This window comes from Callionymus lyra, unplaced genomic scaffold (assembly GCF_982586985.1).
Source record: "Callionymus lyra unplaced genomic scaffold, fCalLyr1.hap1.1 HAP1_SCAFFOLD_296, whole genome shotgun sequence".
Taxonomy (NCBI): domain Eukaryota; kingdom Metazoa; phylum Chordata; class Actinopteri; order Syngnathiformes; family Callionymidae; genus Callionymus; species Callionymus lyra.
The window spans coordinates 1-17357 of record NW_028258697.1 but is presented as its reverse complement, the minus strand read 5'-3'; the positions used below and the strand labels follow the sequence as shown (position 1 = coordinate 17357).

Below are 17357 nucleotides of genomic sequence, written 5' to 3'. Positions count from 1 at the left end.
ACAAAGAAACAATATCTGTGCAAGACAACCGTCTGGTCATGTGTGGAGGACCAAACGTTACATTGGTGTCAGAAGCGACTTTTTCGGACCTGCTCCTGAGGCGAAGCTAACGGTTATTAGCAACGAACTTTGCTAACGAACGTCCCCGGTATGTACGGGAAAGTGAAGAGCGAAAGTGAGGAGATGGACGTTGGTGCGAGACGACGGGACCATGCTCAACAGTTAAGAGACGCTGTGTTACAACTCTCAGAAGAAGAATGTGCGTCAATGCGTGCGCCAATGTGCAGCAACTGGGCTTCATCAAGTATCAAACAGATCACACATCACACCTACCATGATTTTGTTCAATGAGATGAAAACTTATTTGATGTTCAATCCAGTGTTCAGGTTGACTTCAGTGCTTGTGTTTTAGTAGAAGTGAAGCTGTGGTGCTTTAGTTTAATACATGGACACAGCACTAAACTTTGTTGTTGGTTGTTAGTTGTTTTTTTAGATTTTGGGATCAACCGTCACTTTTTAGTAATGGGAGAATTATTTCTCTGCACTGTGCGAGTCGTCCCAGAGCCATTGTTCAGCCTGAAGCCAATACGTTTTTAGGTTGAAAAGTTTGCCCCCCTGAAAAAATGTAATGCCCCCCTTAAATGTTTTTCTGCAGCCGGGTCTGTCAGTGTTATACTAGATCCACTCAGTATAAACTGTTGTCAACATTGAAGTCAAATCATCTCCAGAAATGATACTTTGTGATGAAGTCTTAATGTTAAAAGAGACAAATGTAATAATATCTTTAATGAATCAATTCATGTACATTTATATCAAACCTGCTATTCCCTGCATGATGGGATCAGAAACACTAGAATTCTACTTTCTCGGGACGTTTTAGATTTACAACGACGACATCATTAAAAGTGTGAACTGCAGTCACACTGCAAGTTTATGTCCATAATCCTTAGATATTCTCTCCAAATGAGAACAATTTAACAGAAGAGTTTAACATTACCTTGGCTGTAGTCATGCTCTGTAGACAGAAGCTTCACCTGCACAGGTGATCTCATTAGCTCGTCCTGTCTCTCCACCTGCACGCAAAGCAACTTGTACTCTCTGCTGCCCTCTAGTGTTGCTAAAACGATTTATTATGTCCAATAAACAAACCTACAGAAAGACTTAACAGTGTGGGTCTTTCTTTTTATTTCAAGGGTCCCCATTTTATCTCAAACATCAATATAGCTAATATTTAACACTAATTGGTAAATATCAAACATGTATGCTTCATTACAGTTGAAACAATTGTTCTCTGGTAACAAATATTTATCATTAAACATGTGTGTTCATGTATGATCCATGGCACTCATCATGATGGACAAATATGATGGAAAAACATTCTATTAGTGTCAGTACAGTACACGAGGTTGGAAATCAACCACGCATTTGCGCATGCGTTGTCCACCTACAAGGAGGTTTATAACGGTCAGACGCGGAAGAATCTACGAAACTATCACTGATAGATTCTCAAAAATCATCTGATATTAAATGATCTTTTCTCTCAAGGATAAGGATGTTGAAGGAGTGACGTCACAGTGTCCACTGTTGAAGGATAAGGATGTTGAGTGTCCAGCTGGAAGGAGCACAGGTACATGTTGTGGTTTATTAAAGTCTCTTTTCATTTTATTGACATCGGTAAATGTAACGCTAAGTTTAAGTGAAGGTATCAAGACCTGTCGCCCTTCCCAGCTATCTTCTAAATAATCCACGGAGGAAAAATTCAGAAAAAAAAGTCTTATATAGATCCAGAGCGGTCCGTAATAGGAACAAAAAAACAAAACAGGCACTCGGGGCGAAGGCAGGGCACTTCTGGAGATCGGGGTCCCAACAGCAACTAAAACAAAAAGACAAAAGGACTCACTTGAGTAAATAAAAGTGCTGACAACGTCAGGAGTATCCAAAGGATTATCCAGTTGTGATTCAAAGGCGAGGAGCGAGATCGAAAGGACAGCCAACCTGGTCTGGAAACGCAATACTCTGGCGAGTTCTTCCGGGTAGAGACGCTCCTTATCAATGGGAAGAACCCGCCACTCCATCATCCCCAGCCGCGCACCTGCCAGCGTCTGTCACTCAAAACACAGGACACATGAAAACGGAAAACCACCTTCAAAATAAAACAAAAGAACATAAGCATGACACTTGTATGTTGATTCTATCAAATGTATTCTGCCTATTTTAAATGTTGACCTTTTTTCTTATAAGAGTAACTGTCAGGAGTCTTGATGTAAAACGTCACTCAAATGTGTCATTTATTTATTTCTCTCACAGGATTCAGAGTCAATGTTCATTGCACAGAATTTCCATCTCCGTCCTGCACTGTCTGTGATGATGGAACTTACATGGACAAATTGAACCGAGAGAAACATGGTTTCAAGTGTCTCGTCTGTACTGAAGGTAAAGTTTGTTCTTCACTAGAATGATGAGTTGGTCAGTATGTAGATGTGATGTAGAATTTGTTATTGACTAACAGGACTGAGAGAGATCAGATCCTGTACCTTCACAGCAAACACCAAGTGTGAACCTCTGGAGGGTTTTTTCTGTGTGGACGGCTCAGTGGACACATGTGTGGCAGCACAGCAACACTCCACATGTGAACCAGGACAGTTCATCATCAGAGCAGGCGAGTTTCACATCCAACATGTGAAATGCAAGAGTGCAGAAACTATAAGACACACACAATGTTCTTCACAGGAACGTCCTCCACAGACACTGAGTGTGGAACCTGCAGTGAAGGAACATTTTCAAATGGAACGTTCACGTCATGTCAGGATCACAAACAGTGAGTGAAGCTTCACAAATGTTTGCTCCAGATGTTTTCTTCTAAACTGTCTCCACTTGTCTTTGTAGATGTTCAACATATCTACGAGAAGGAACTATTTCTTCTGACTCTGTATGTCGAGAAGGTTTGACACCAGGAGAAGTGGCTGGAATTATTGTTGCTGTGATCGTTCTACTGATCACATGTTCTGTAGTTTATTGGTATAAAAAAAGAAAAAGAGGTAAAAAACAAATGCATTCATAAAAATCACATTATTATATTGATTTGTGTTTATCTGGAGTCATTTCCTTGAATTATTTTTCTCCTTAACCAGATGGAAAAGAGTTCAAGAGAAGAAGGAAGGTATGTAAGAATGTTTTTTAGTCATTTATCAAAGTGATTTAATGTTTAAATGTAATGTTGATTAATTTTGCAAATGTCATCACTTGTACAATTAAAATGAATGTCAATTTTGGTTTAATATCTTCAGCACTGCAGTATTTGTGCATCAGAGAAACGATCATTATTTCTTATTAGGAGGTGGCAGTGGGAATGAATGAATGTATGGATTCAACGGAGCATCCGTGAGAATTTCAATTAGTTTGAATTGAATTGAATATTAGTACTTCACTCCACAGCCGTCAGTGTTGCTTGTTCTTTCACTGCCCTTTTTGTGAGGTCACCAAATTCAGACCAGCACAGATGGACAAAACCCAACAGCACATACAAAGCCACTTGAGAAAGGCAATCATCATGGAGGTGTGTACAGTATATGTTTAGTTAGTTCCTCGTATATTGCATCATAAAAGTCTAACCGTTTACATTTTTATGTTTGACAGACTATCCGATACACAGATGTGGGCTGCAGACCAGAACCTCACGTCCATTGTCATGTGCGTGTCAATGTGTGTCAATGCGCGCGTGTGTCAATGTGCGTCAATGCTTGCGCGCGTGTCAATGTGCGTCAATGCTTGCGTGCGTGTCAATGCGTGTGCGTATGTCAATATGCTTGCGCGCGTGTCAATGTGCGTCAATGCGCCCGTGCGTGTCAATGCGTGTGCGTGCGTCAATATGCGCGCGAGTGTCAATGTGCGTCAATGCTTGCGCGCGTGTCAATGTGCGTCAATGCGCGCGCGTGTGTCGCGCGTGTGTCACGCACACATTAAACAAATGCGCACACCCACATTAAACAAACGCGCACGCACACATAAAACACACGCATGCATACACAGACATGCACTGACAAACGCACACACACACGGTGACATGCAAACATAAAACACACGCACGCACACATAAAACAAACACGGATTTTATAGGTTTGTTTGTGATGTGTAGTTATGCGTTCGCGCGCACACAAAACACACGGATGCATACACAGACATGCACTGACACACGCACACTCCCCCATGTCATGAGGGAAGTTGGGGGGCCAGCAGTATTTCATGGGCGGTCCCACAAATGCGCACGAGCACACATAAAACAAATGCGCTTGCACACATAAAACAAATGCACACATAAAACAAATGCACACGCACACAACACACGCACGCACACATAAAACAAATGCGCACACCCACATAAACAAACGCGCAGGCACACATAAAAACACACGCATGCATACACAGACATGCACTGACAAAACAAAATAGGTTTGTTTGTTTTATTTATTTTATAGGTTTGTTTGTGATGTGTAGTTATGCGTTTGTGTGCATGTCACTGGTGTGTGTGCGCATGTGTCAGTGTGTGTCTGCGTGTGCGTGCGTGTGTGTGTTTTATGTGTGCATGTCACCATGTGTGTGTGCGTGTGTCAGTGCATGTCTGTGTATGCATCCGTGTGTTTTGTGCGCGCGCGCGCATTTGTTTTATGTGTGCGCGCACGCATTTTTTTATGTGTGCGTGCGCGTTTGTTTTATGTGTGCGTGCGCGCATTTGTTTCATGTGACATGCACACATAAAACACATGCACGCACACATAAAACAAACGCGGACGCACACATCAAAGAAACGCGCACGCACACCTAAAACACACGCATGCACACTCAGACATGCACTGACACACGCACACACACACGGTGACATGCACACATAAAACAAACGCGGACGCACACAAAACAAACGCGCACGCACACATAAAACACACGCATGCATACATAGACATGCACTGACAAACGCACACACACACGGTGACATGCAAACATAAAACACACGCACGCACGAACACATAAAACAAACGCGGATTTTATAGGTTTGTTTGTGATGTGTAGTTATGCGTTTGTGTGCATGTCACTGGTGTGTGTGCGCATGTGTCAGTGTGTGTCTGCGTGTGCGTGCGTGTGTGTGTTTTATGTGTGCATGTCACCGTGTGTGTGTGCGTGTGTCAGTGCATGTCTGTGTGTGCATGCGTGTGTTTAATGTGTGCGTGCGCGTTTGTTTTGTGTGCGTCCGCGTTTGTTTTATGTGTGCGTGCGTGCGTGTGTTTATGTGTGCATGTCACCGTGTGTGTGGGCGTGTGTCAGTGCATGTCTGTGTGTGCATGCGTGTGTTTTAGGTGTGCGTGCGCGTTTCTTTTATGTGTGCGTCCGCGTTTGTTTTATGTGTGCGTGCGTGCGTGTGTTTTATGTGTGCATGTCACCGTGTGTGTGTGCGTTTGTCAGTGCATGTCCGTGTACGCATGCGTGTGTTTTATGTGTGCGTGCGCGTTTGTTTTATGTGGGTGTGCGCATTTGTTTAATGTGTGCGTTCGTGCACAGTAAATTTCCAAGTGTCAAAAAGGAAGTGTTAATGTATTTTAACTATTTCATAGACTGGTTTAACTCTTCCAGATGTAACACAACAACAACAGGTGTAAAACGTGGCTCCTCCCCCTGCAGTGCTGTTGTCAATATCCAGAGTTAAAACCCAGGTGTTATTTATTCAGTGTAAAAAGTGAATGAACACTGTCAAGGGTCAATTTAACAATATTCAGTGTTAATATCTTAATATGCTCCGCCCATTTCAAATGATCCAGAAGTTTCTAGAGTAATTGGACCTCATGGACCACCGCCATGTTTCCATTGGTAAAGACTGTGGTAAGTCTCTCCATCTGCTGACTTATATTTAAATGAATTAAACGATTTATACAATTGTATTCACCGTGACTGTACTACCATTCGCTTTTTAGACTTCTAATGTAGATGAATTGCTATGTGGTTCACCAACATTAAGTTACATTCTATTACTTGTAATGCGGTACAGTTAACCTGCGCAGTGAACACCACGTGTAGACACTTGTAACCAATACCACTATGGATTATTGTGTATATTCGGTTTATGGTGCTCGCTCAAAACAACAGATGTATATGCTGTCTGTACATGCGCGCGCCAGTAAGTACGGTAGTTCATTCCCGCGCCACTCCCCCTCTGTCAGGCTTTAGTTTTTAGTAATGTAACCCAGCCGTTTATTTGTCGTTTTATGTTTCAATTATTTTCACTGGAAGTATATAATTAAACCCAGTTGTTATTTTCGTGTTTTATGTTTTATTACTTTTCAATGCATGTATCGCATCAAGACACTGTCGCTTTAAGACGGCCATTGTTTTTTACCTGCGTTCCACGGATGAGACGCGTGGTGTTCAGATGCTTCAGCGGCTCAGAGACTGAGACACGTGTAAGTAAGTAAGTAAGTAAGTAATATTTATTTATATAGCGCTTTTCGAGACCAGGGTCACAAAGCGCTTTAACAATCAAAAACAATACTCAAAACAGTACATACTTCAAAGATCAAGACAACACCGAGAACAACAAGTTCGAGAAATTCAAGGAAAAGCCTGAACAAATAGAAACGTCTTAAGATGTTTCTTAAAGGAGTCAGTAGACTCCATCAAGCGCAAAGAGAGAGGAAGATTGTTCCAAAGCTTAGGAGCAACAGCCTGAAAAGATTTCTCTCCTCTGGTCCTGAGCCGTGTGCGTGGAACCATCAGTAGATTCTGATCCACAGACCTCAGAGACCGAGCTGGGGTGTAAGGCTGGATCAGATCAGTGATGTAAGGAGGAGCCTGACCATGAATAGCTCTGAAAGTAAGAACCAGAATTTTAAAGTTGATCCTGAAAGAAACTGGAAGCCAGTGAAGAGTTTTAAGGATCGGAGAAATGTGAGTTCTCCTACTTGAGCGGGTCAGAATTCTCGCTGCAGAGTTCTGAATCAACTGCAGACGAGACAGCTCCTTCTTGTTAAGACATGAAAACAAACCGTTACAATAGTCCAGACGAGAAGAAACAAACGCATGGATTACAAGCTCCAGATCATGTTGTGACAACATTTTCCTAAGTTTAGAGATTTTTCTCAGTTGAAGGAAACAGTTTCTGGTCAGTTTTCTGCAGTGTTGAACAAGAGACATGTCTTTATCAAATACAACACCCAGGTTTCTCAGGCTCAGTTTGACAGACTGACCTAAGTCACCCAAGTACTGACTCAACCATGGAATCTTATCATCAGGAGCAATCACCAGAGTTTCAGTTTTGTCCACATTAAGCTGTAAAGTGTGCCAACGCTCCTGCAATTTTACTGAATACACTCGCTTATCACTCCTAGGTGAGCCTAAACAAAACGTTTATATTATTGTTTATATTGCTGTGTGTAAATGAATGTTGTGTCGAAGCAGCTATTTAAGTTTTTGTGTGAAACTTGAAGCATTGTTTTATAACTTTATTCAAGTGTATATTTTCGATAGTATTTTATATTGTACTGTTTCACTTTGTTTTGAAAGTAAGTTGCACTTTATATTTTGTTATCGCGTGGTGTTCAGATGCTTCAGCGGCTCAGAGTTCACCGCATCTGTTATTTAACACGCCGATTAAACGTTCGTGCTGTTGTATGGTTAACAAGCGTTGAATGTGTTGAAGGTGCCGTAGCTAAGAATCTTGAATATTAATAAAATAAATCGCCTACCATGACCCACCAATATAGCAAACTTTTTATTGGAATATAAATATATTTTCGTCCTTCAAAATAACAAACAAAATACGTGTGTGAGTTACATTATAATTAAAAAAGCTAAGTTTTAGCGAACTAGCTCTCGTGTTAACGCACCACAGAAAGTTACATTACACGCAATGAAACATTATTTCTGAGTCTTAAAGCAATAATGATATCTTACCTCAATAGACGAGTGACGCGCACCTGATTCCGTCAAGTTATGCACAAACGTGAGGATAAAATGCGATCGATCTTTGTCAACAAGTGTGACGTCATCATCCGGAAGTTGCGTATGCGGCAATTTGAAAACTTTTTAGCTGACGCTAAATTTAAACTAAACTTAACTCGGTCTTTATACAAGCACGCATCTACTATTGTATTCATGGCGCTTTTAAACAAACAAGCACAATATCTCATTGTATTCCTGTGGTGTGACGTCACCGCTGCAGGATCAGTTGATTAGCATGTGTGACGTCACCCCTGCAGACTCGCGATTAATGTTGACAAACGTCACGTAGACGCTCATAATCGCAGCTAAATAAAAAGAAAACATATGTCCATAAACGCAATCTCAATGAAAGCTTCTATTTTCATAGAAAAGCGCACCGGATTATAAAGAGGATCAAGCGAAATAGCACAGACTTTATTTTACTCATTCATAAAACAATGTCAACATTATGGAGTTGAAACACCTAAAAATATACAATATAGTCACTTTTACAGGACCTTTTAAGCATGTTTTAATCCGCGAGAGCTTCTTGACTTCCGCGATGCGTAAACAATCCAAGCTCCAAAAAATTAAAATTAAGCATTTTTACCGATTTATATTCACTCTGTACCTCCTTAAAGTGGTTTGAGGTCGTTAAGCACAATCAGGATTAGAATCACACTGTTGACATTAAACATTTCAAATGAGCTTCATAGTTGTAGAATTACGGTAGCCAAATGAAACAGCGACACGTCACGTTACCAAGGCAACGAAGAGATGGGCGACGCGTCAAATGTAACCCGGGTCGTTTGAATCCGACGTCGGGGGGTGCTCTGTATAATACTGGGTGACCCGTGCGTGTCAATGCGTGCGCGCGTGTCAATGTGCGTCAATACGTGTGTGTCAATGTGCGTCAATGTGCGTCAATACGTGTGTGTGTGTGTCAATGTGCGTCAATGCGTGCGGGTGTGTCAATGCGTATAGACGTGTGTTTATATGTGTGTACATATATGTGTGTATGTGTATAGACGTGTGTGTGTATATATGTGTGTGTATGTGTATAGACGTGTGTGTGTATATATATGTGTGTATGTGTATAGACGTGTGTGTGTGTATATATGTGTGTGTATAGACGTGTGTGTATATATATGTGTGTATGTGTATAGACGTGTGTATATGTGTGTATGTGTATAGACGTGTGTGTGTGTGTGTGTGTATATATATATACGTGTGTGTGTTTATATATGTGTGTATGTGTATAGACGTGTGTGTGTATATATATGTGTGTATATGTGTGTATGTGTATAGACGTGTGTGTGTGTATATGTGTGTATGTGTATAGACGTGTGTGTATATATATGTGTGTATATGTGTGTATGTGTATAGACGTGTGTGTATATATATGTGTGTATGTGTATAGACGTGTGTGTGTATATGTATATGTGTGTATGTGTATAGACGTGTGTGTGTGTGTGTGTGTGTGTGTGTGTGTGTATATACTGTATATATATTGTAACGATCCTGTTTGTTCTGTTCATTAATGTTGCGGGCACTTTAAGAAGGTGAGTCTGTGCGCATGCGCAGTTGTTGTTAGAGAGATTTCGCGTTCAACTAGTGGTGTGAAGAACGAGCGGCGTTGGTTGTGGCCGAAACAATAACCTCTCTGTGAGTACAGCGAACAAAGAAACAATATCTGTGCAAGACAACCGTCTGGTCATGTGTGGAGGACCAAACGTTACATTGGTGTCAGAAGCGACTTTTTCGGACCTGCTCCTGAGGCGAAGCTAACGGTTATTAGCAACGAACTTTGCTAACGAACGTCCCCGGTATGTACGGGAAAGTGAAGAGCGAAAGTGAGGAGATGGACGTTGGTGCGAGACGACGGGACCATGCTCAACAGTTAAGAGACGCTGTGTTACAACTCTCAGAAGAAGAATGTGCGTCAATGCGTGCGCCAATGTGCAGCAACTGGGCTTCATCAAGTATCAAACAGATCACACATCACACCTACCATGATTTTGTTCAATGAGATGAAAACTTATTTGATGTTCAATCCAGTGTTCAGGTTGACTTCAGTGCTTATGTTTTAGTAGAAGTGAAGCTGTGGTGCTTTAGTTTAATACATGGACACAGCACTAAACTTTGTTGTTGGTTGTTAGTTGTTTTTTTAGATTTTGGGATCAACCGTCACTTTTTAGTAATGGGAGAATTATTTCTCTGCACTGTGCGAGTCGTCCCAGAGCCATTGTTCAGCCTGAAGCCAATACGTTTTTAGGTTGAAAAGTTTGCCCCCCTGAAAAAATGTAATGCCCCCCCTTAAATGTTTTTCTGCAGCCGGGTCTGTCAGTGTTATACTAGATCCACTCAGTATAAACTGTTGTCAACATTGAAGTCAAATCATCTCCAGAAATGATACTTTGTGATGAAGTCTTAATGTTAAAAGAGACAAATGTAATAATATCTTTAATGAATCAATTCATGTACATTTATATCAAACCTGCTATTCCCTGCATGATGGGATCAGAAACACTAGAATTCTACTTTCTCGGGACGTTTTAGATTTACAACGACGACATCATTAAAAGTGTGAACTGCAGTCACACTGCAAGTTTATGTCCATAATCCTTAGATATTCTCTCCAAATGAGAACAATTTAACAGAAGAGTTTAACATTACCTTGGCTGTAGTCATGCTCTGTAGACAGAAGCTTCACCTGCACAGGTGATCTCATTAGCTCGTCCTGTCTCTCCACCTGCACGCAAAGCAACTTGTACTCTCTGCTGCCCTCTAGTGTTGCTAAAACGATTTATTATGTCCAATAAACAAACCTACAGAAAGACTTAACAGTGTGGGTCTTTCTTTTTATTTCAAGGGTCCCCATTTTATCTCAAACATCAATATAGCTAATATTTAACACTAATTGGTAAATATCAAACATGTATGCTTCATTACAGTTGAAACAATTGTTCTCTGGTAACAAATATTTATCATTAAACATGTGTGTTCATGTATGATCCATGGCACTCATCATGATGGACAAATATGATGGAAAAACATTCTATTAGTGTCAGTACAGTACACGAGGTTGGAAATCAACCACGCATTTGCGCATGCGTTGTCCACCTACAAGGAGGTTTATAACGGTCAGACGCGGAAGAATCTACGAAACTATCACTGATAGATTCTCAAAAATCATCTGATATTAAATGATCTTTTCTCTCAAGGATAAGGATGTTGAAGGAGTGACGTCACAGTGTCCACTGTTGAAGGATAAGGATGTTGAGTGTCCAGCTGGAAGGAGCACAGGTACATGTTGTGGTTTATTAAAGTCTCTTTTCATTTTATTGACATCGGTAAATGTAACGCTAAGTTTAAGTGAAGGTATCAAGACCTGTCGCCCTTCCCAGCTATCTTCTAAATAATCCACGGAGGAAAAATTCAGAAAAAAAAGTCTTATATAGATCCAGAGCGGTCCGTAATAGGAACAAAAAAACAAAACAGGCACTCGGGGCGAAGGCAGGGCACTTCTGGAGATCGGGGTCCCAACAGCAACTAAAACAAAAAGACAAAAGGACTCACTTGAGTAAATAAAAGTGCTGACAACGTCAGGAGTATCCAAAGGATTATCCAGTTGTGATTCAAAGGCGAGGAGCGAGATCGAAAGGACAGCCAACCTGGTCTGGAAACGCAATACTCTGGCGAGTTCTTCCGGGTAGAGACGCTCCTTATCAATGGGAAGAACCCGCCACTCCATCATCCCCAGCCGCGCACCTGCCAGCGTCTGTCACTCAAAACACAGGACACATGAAAACGGAAAACCACCTTCAAAATAAAACAAAAGAACATAAGCATGACACTTGTATGTTGATTCTATCAAATGTATTCTGCCTATTTTAAATGTTGACCTTTTTTCTTATAAGAGTAACTGTCAGGAGTCTTGATGTAAAACGTCACTCAAATGTGTCATTTATTTATTTCTCTCACAGGATTCAGAGTCAATGTTCATTGCACAGAATTTCCATCTCCGTCCTGCACTGTCTGTGATGATGGAACTTACATGGACAAATTGAACCGAGAGAAACATGGTTTCAAGTGTCTCGTCTGTACTGAAGGTAAAGTTTGTTCTTCACTAGAATGATGAGTTGGTCAGTATGTAGATGTGATGTAGAATTTGTTATTGACTAACAGGACTGAGAGAGATCAGATCCTGTACCTTCACAGCAAACACCAAGTGTGAACCTCTGGAGGGTTTTTTCTGTGTGGACGGCTCAGTGGACACATGTGTGGCAGCACAGCAACACTCCACATGTGAACCAGGACAGTTCATCATCAGAGCAGGCGAGTTTCACATCCAACATGTGAAATGCAAGAGTGCAGAAACTATAAGACACACACAATGTTCTTCACAGGAACGTCCTCCACAGACACTGAGTGTGGAACCTGCAGTGAAGGAACATTTTCAAATGGAACGTTCACGTCATGTCAGGATCACAAACAGTGAGTGAAGCTTCACAAATGTTTGCTCCAGATTTTTTCTTCTAAACTGTCTCCACTTGTCTTTGTAGATGTTCAACATATCTACGAGAAGGAACTATTTCTTCTGACTCTGTATGTCGAGAAGGTTTGACACCAGGAGAAGTGGCTGGAATTATTGTTGCTGTGATCGTTCTACTGATCACATGTTCTGTAGTTTATTGGTATAAAAAAAGAAAAAGAGGTAAAAAACAAATGCATTCATAAAAATCACATTATTATATTGATTTGTGTTTATCTGGAGTCATTTCCTTGAATTATTTTTCTCCTTAACCAGATGGAAAAGAGTTCAAGAGAAGAAGGAAGGTATGTAAGAATGTTTTTTAGTCATTTATCAAAGTGATTTAATGTTTAAATGTAATGTTGATTAATTTTGCAAATGTCATCACTTGTACAATTAAAATGAATGTCAATTTTGGTTTAATATCTTCAGCACTGCAGTATTTGTGCATCAGAGAAACGATCATTATTTCTTATTAGGAGGTGGCAGTGGGAATGAATGAATGTATGGATTCAACGGAGCATCCGTGAGAATTTCAATTAGTTTGAGCTTTTTTTTTAATCTAAACTGACTTATTTTTTTCTTGTCTTAGATCAATTTATTCATCTGAGAATAAGTCCGATGAAGTGGAACATGTTCCACTGATGGTAGAACCCGGGGAAGACCCAGAACACACTGAAGAAGCATGTTCCTCCACTGGGCTGGAAACACAGGGGGGTCCTCCAGAAAGAGCTGGACGATGTAACTGGGGAGAAGAAAGTATGGACCTCTCTGCTGAAGCTGCTGCCCCCGTGACAAGAATCCAGATAAACAGACCAGAGATAGCAGACGTTGAATATGAACTAATTGGACACGAGGATATTAAAGTAGATTGTTCAGTCATTCAATAGAATGTTTGAGTTTTATACAACATGAAAAATGTGTTCATAAATGATGTGTTCAGTGAACATAACATATTTCTGGCTGTTTTCATTTGCCTGTGTGTGTAGCTTAGTCTGTGATATAGAAAACAGTTTCTGTCAAAGCTTTCATTAATCTCATAAATGGCTGATCAGTTAAACATCAGCCAGGTTTGAGGATGTACTTCACTCCACAGCCGTCAGTGTTGCTTGTTCTTTCACTGCCCTTTTTGTGAGGTCACCAAATTCAGACCAGCACAGATGGACAAAACCCAACAGCACATACAAAGCCACTTGAGAAAGGCAATCATCATGGAGGTGTGTACAGTATATGTTTAGTTAGTTCCTCGTATATTGCATCATAAAAGTCTAACCGTTTACATTTTTATGTTTGACAGACTATCCGATACACAGATGTGGGCTGCAGACCAGAACCTCACGTCCATTGTCATGTGCGTGTCAATGTGTGTCAATGCGCGCGTGTGTCAATGTGCGTCAATGCTTGCGCGCGTGTCAATGTGCGTCAATGCTTGCGTGCGTGTCAATGCGTGTGCGTGTGTCAATATGCTTGCGCGCGTGTCAATGTGCGTCAATGCTTGCGCGCGTGTCAATGTGCGTCAATGCGCGCGTGCGTGTCAATGTGCGTCAATGCGCCCGTGCGTGTCAATGCGTGTGCGTGCGTCAATATGCGCGCGAGTGTCAATGTGCGTCAATGCTTGCGCGCGTGTCAATGTGCGTCAATGCTTGCGCGTGTGTCAATGTGCGTCAATGCTTGCGCGTGTCAACACACAACACACGCACGCACACATTAAACAAATGCGCACACCCACATTAAACAAACGCGCACGCACACATAAAACACACGCATGCATACACAGACATGCACTGACAAACGCACACACACACGGTGACATGCAAACATAAAACACACGCACGCACACATAAAACAAACGCGGATTTTATAGGTTTGTTTGTGATGTGTAGTTATGCGTTTGTGTGCATGTCATTGGTGTGTGTGCGCATGTGTCAGTGTGTGTCTGCGTGTGCGTGCGTGTGTGTGTTTTATGTGTGCATGTCACCGTGTGTGTGCGTGTGTCAGTGCATGTCTGTGTGTGCATGCGTGTGTTTTGTGTGCGTCCGCGTTTGTTTTATGTGTGCGTGCGTGTGTTTTATGTGTGCATGTCACATGAAACAAATGCGCGCACGCACACATAAAACAAATGCGCGCATGCACACATAAAACAAATGCGCGCATGCACACATAAAGCAAATGCGCGCATGCACACATAAAACAAATGCGCGCAAGTCACATAAAACAAATGCGCGCACGCACACATAAAACAAATGCGCGCACGCACATATTAAAGAAATGCGCACGCGCACACAAAACAAATGCGCAAGAGCACACAAAACAAATGCGCGCGCACAGATAAAACAAATGCACACGCACACAACACACGCACGCACACATTAAACAAATGCGCACACCCACATAAAACAAACGCGCACGCACACATAAAACACACGCATGCATACACAGACATGCACTGACAAACGCACACACACACGGTGACATGCAAACATAAAACACACGCACGCACGCACACATAAAACAAACGCGGGTTTTATAGGTTTGTTTGTGATGTGTAGTTATGCGTTTGTGTGCATGTCATTGGTGTGTGTGCGCATGTGTCAGTGTGTGTCTGCGTGTGCGTGCGTGTGTGTGTTTTATGTGTGCATGTCACCGTGTGTGTGCGTGTGTCAGTGCATGTCTGTGTGTGCATGCGTGTGTGTGTTTTATGTGTGCATGTCACCGTGTGTGTGCGTGTGTCAGTGCATGTCTGTGTGTGCATGCGTGTGTTTTGTGTGCGTCCGCGTTTGTTTTATGTGTGCGTGCGTGCGTGTGTTTTATGTGTGCATGTCACATGAAACAAATGCGCGCACGCACACATAAAACAAATGCGCGCATGCACACATAAAACAAATGCGCGCATGCACACATAAAACAAATGCGCGCGCGCACACAAAACACACGGATGCACACACAGACATGCACTGACACACGCACACACACACGGTGACATGCACACATAAAACAAACGCGGACGCACACAAAACAATGTGCGTCAATGCTTGCGCGTGTCAACACACAACACACGCACGCACACATTAAACAAATGCGCACACCCACATTAAACAAACGCGCACGCACACATAAAACACACGCATGCATACACAGACATGCACTGACAAACGCACACACACACGGTGACATGCAAACATAAAACACACGCACGCACGCACACATAATGCGTGTGTTTTGTGTGCGTCCGCGTTTGTTTTATGTGTGCGTGCGTGCGTGTGTTTTATGTGTGCATGTCACATGAAACAAATGCGCGCACGCACACATAAAACAAATGCGCGCATGCACACATAAAACAAATGCGCGCATGCACACATAAAGCAAATGCGCGCATGCACACATAACACAAATGCGCGCACGTCACATAAAACAAATGCGCGCACGCACACATAAAACAAATGCGCGCACGCACATATTAAAGAAATGCGCACGCGCACACAAAACAAATGCGCAAGAGCACACAAAACAAATGCGCGCGCACAGATAAAACAAATGCACACGCACACAACACACGCACGCACACATTAAACAAATGCGCACACCCACATAAAACAAACGCGCACGCACACATAAAACACACGCATGCATACACAGACATGCACTGACAAACGCACACACACACGGTGACATGCAAACATAAAACACACGCACGCACGCACACATAAAACAAACGCGGGTTTTATAGGTTTGTTTGTGATGTGTAGTTATGCGTTTGTGTGCATGTCATTGGTGTGTGTGCGCATGTGTCAGTGTGTGTCTGCGTGTGCGTGCGTGTGTGTGTTTTATGTGTGCATGTCACCGTGTGTGTGTGTGTGTCAGTGCATGTCTGTGTGTGCATGCGTGTGTTTTGTGTGCGTCCGCGTTTGTTTTATGTGTGCGTGCGTGCGTGTGTTTTATGTGTGCATGTCACATGAAACAAATGCGCGCACGCACACATAAAACAAATGCGCGCATGCACACATAAAACAAATGCGCGCATGCACACATAAAACAAATGCGCGCATGCACACATAAAGCAAATGCGCGCATGCACACATAAAACAAATGCGCGCACGTCACATAAAACAAATGCGCGCACGCACACATAAAACAAATGCGCGCACGCACATATTAAAGAAATGCGCACGCGCACACAAAACAAATGCGCAAGAGCACACAAAACAAATGCGCGCGCACAGATAAAACAAATGCACACGCACACAACACACGCACGCACACATTAATCAAATGCGCACACCCACATAAAACAAACGCGCACGCACACATAAAACACACGCATGCATACACAGACATGCACTGACAAACGCACACACACACGGTGACATGCAAACATAAAACACACGCACGCACGCACACATAAAACAAACGCGGATTTTATAGGTTTGTTTGTGATCTGTAGTTATGCGTTTGTGTGCATGTCATTGGTGTGTGTGCGCATGTGTCAGTGTGTGTCTGCGTGTGCGTGCGTGTGTGTGTTTTATGTGTGCATGTCACCGTGTGTGTGCGTGTGTCAGTGCATGTCTGTGTGTGCATGCGTGTGTGTGTTTTATGTGTGCATGTCACCGTGTGTGTGCGTGTGTCAGTGCATGTCTGTGTGTGCATGCGTGTGTTTTGTGTGCGTCCGCGTTTGTTTTATGTGTGCGTGCGTGCGTGTGTTTTATGTGTGCATGTCACATGAAACAAATGCGCGCACGCACACATAAAACAAATGCGCGCATGCACACATAAAACAAATGCGCGCATGCACACATAAAACAAATGCGCGCGCGCGCACACAAAACACACGGATGCACACACAGACATGCACTGACACACGCAC

At 42.4% G+C, this 17357-nt stretch overlaps 1 long non-coding RNA gene across 1 annotated transcript; it reads right to left on the bottom strand.

The window, feature by feature from the left end:
• Window positions 1-1602: 1602 nt before the first annotated feature.
• On the bottom strand, window positions 1603-8011 carry LOC148057930 (uncharacterized). The gene is made up of 3 exons (XR_015710301.1): window positions 7936-8011; window positions 1996-2102; window positions 1603-1873 (listed from the first exon to the last, which is right to left on the bottom strand). It is a non-coding gene; the product is annotated as an uncharacterized LOC148057930 (long non-coding RNA).
• Window positions 8012-17357: the final 9346 nt, after the last annotated feature.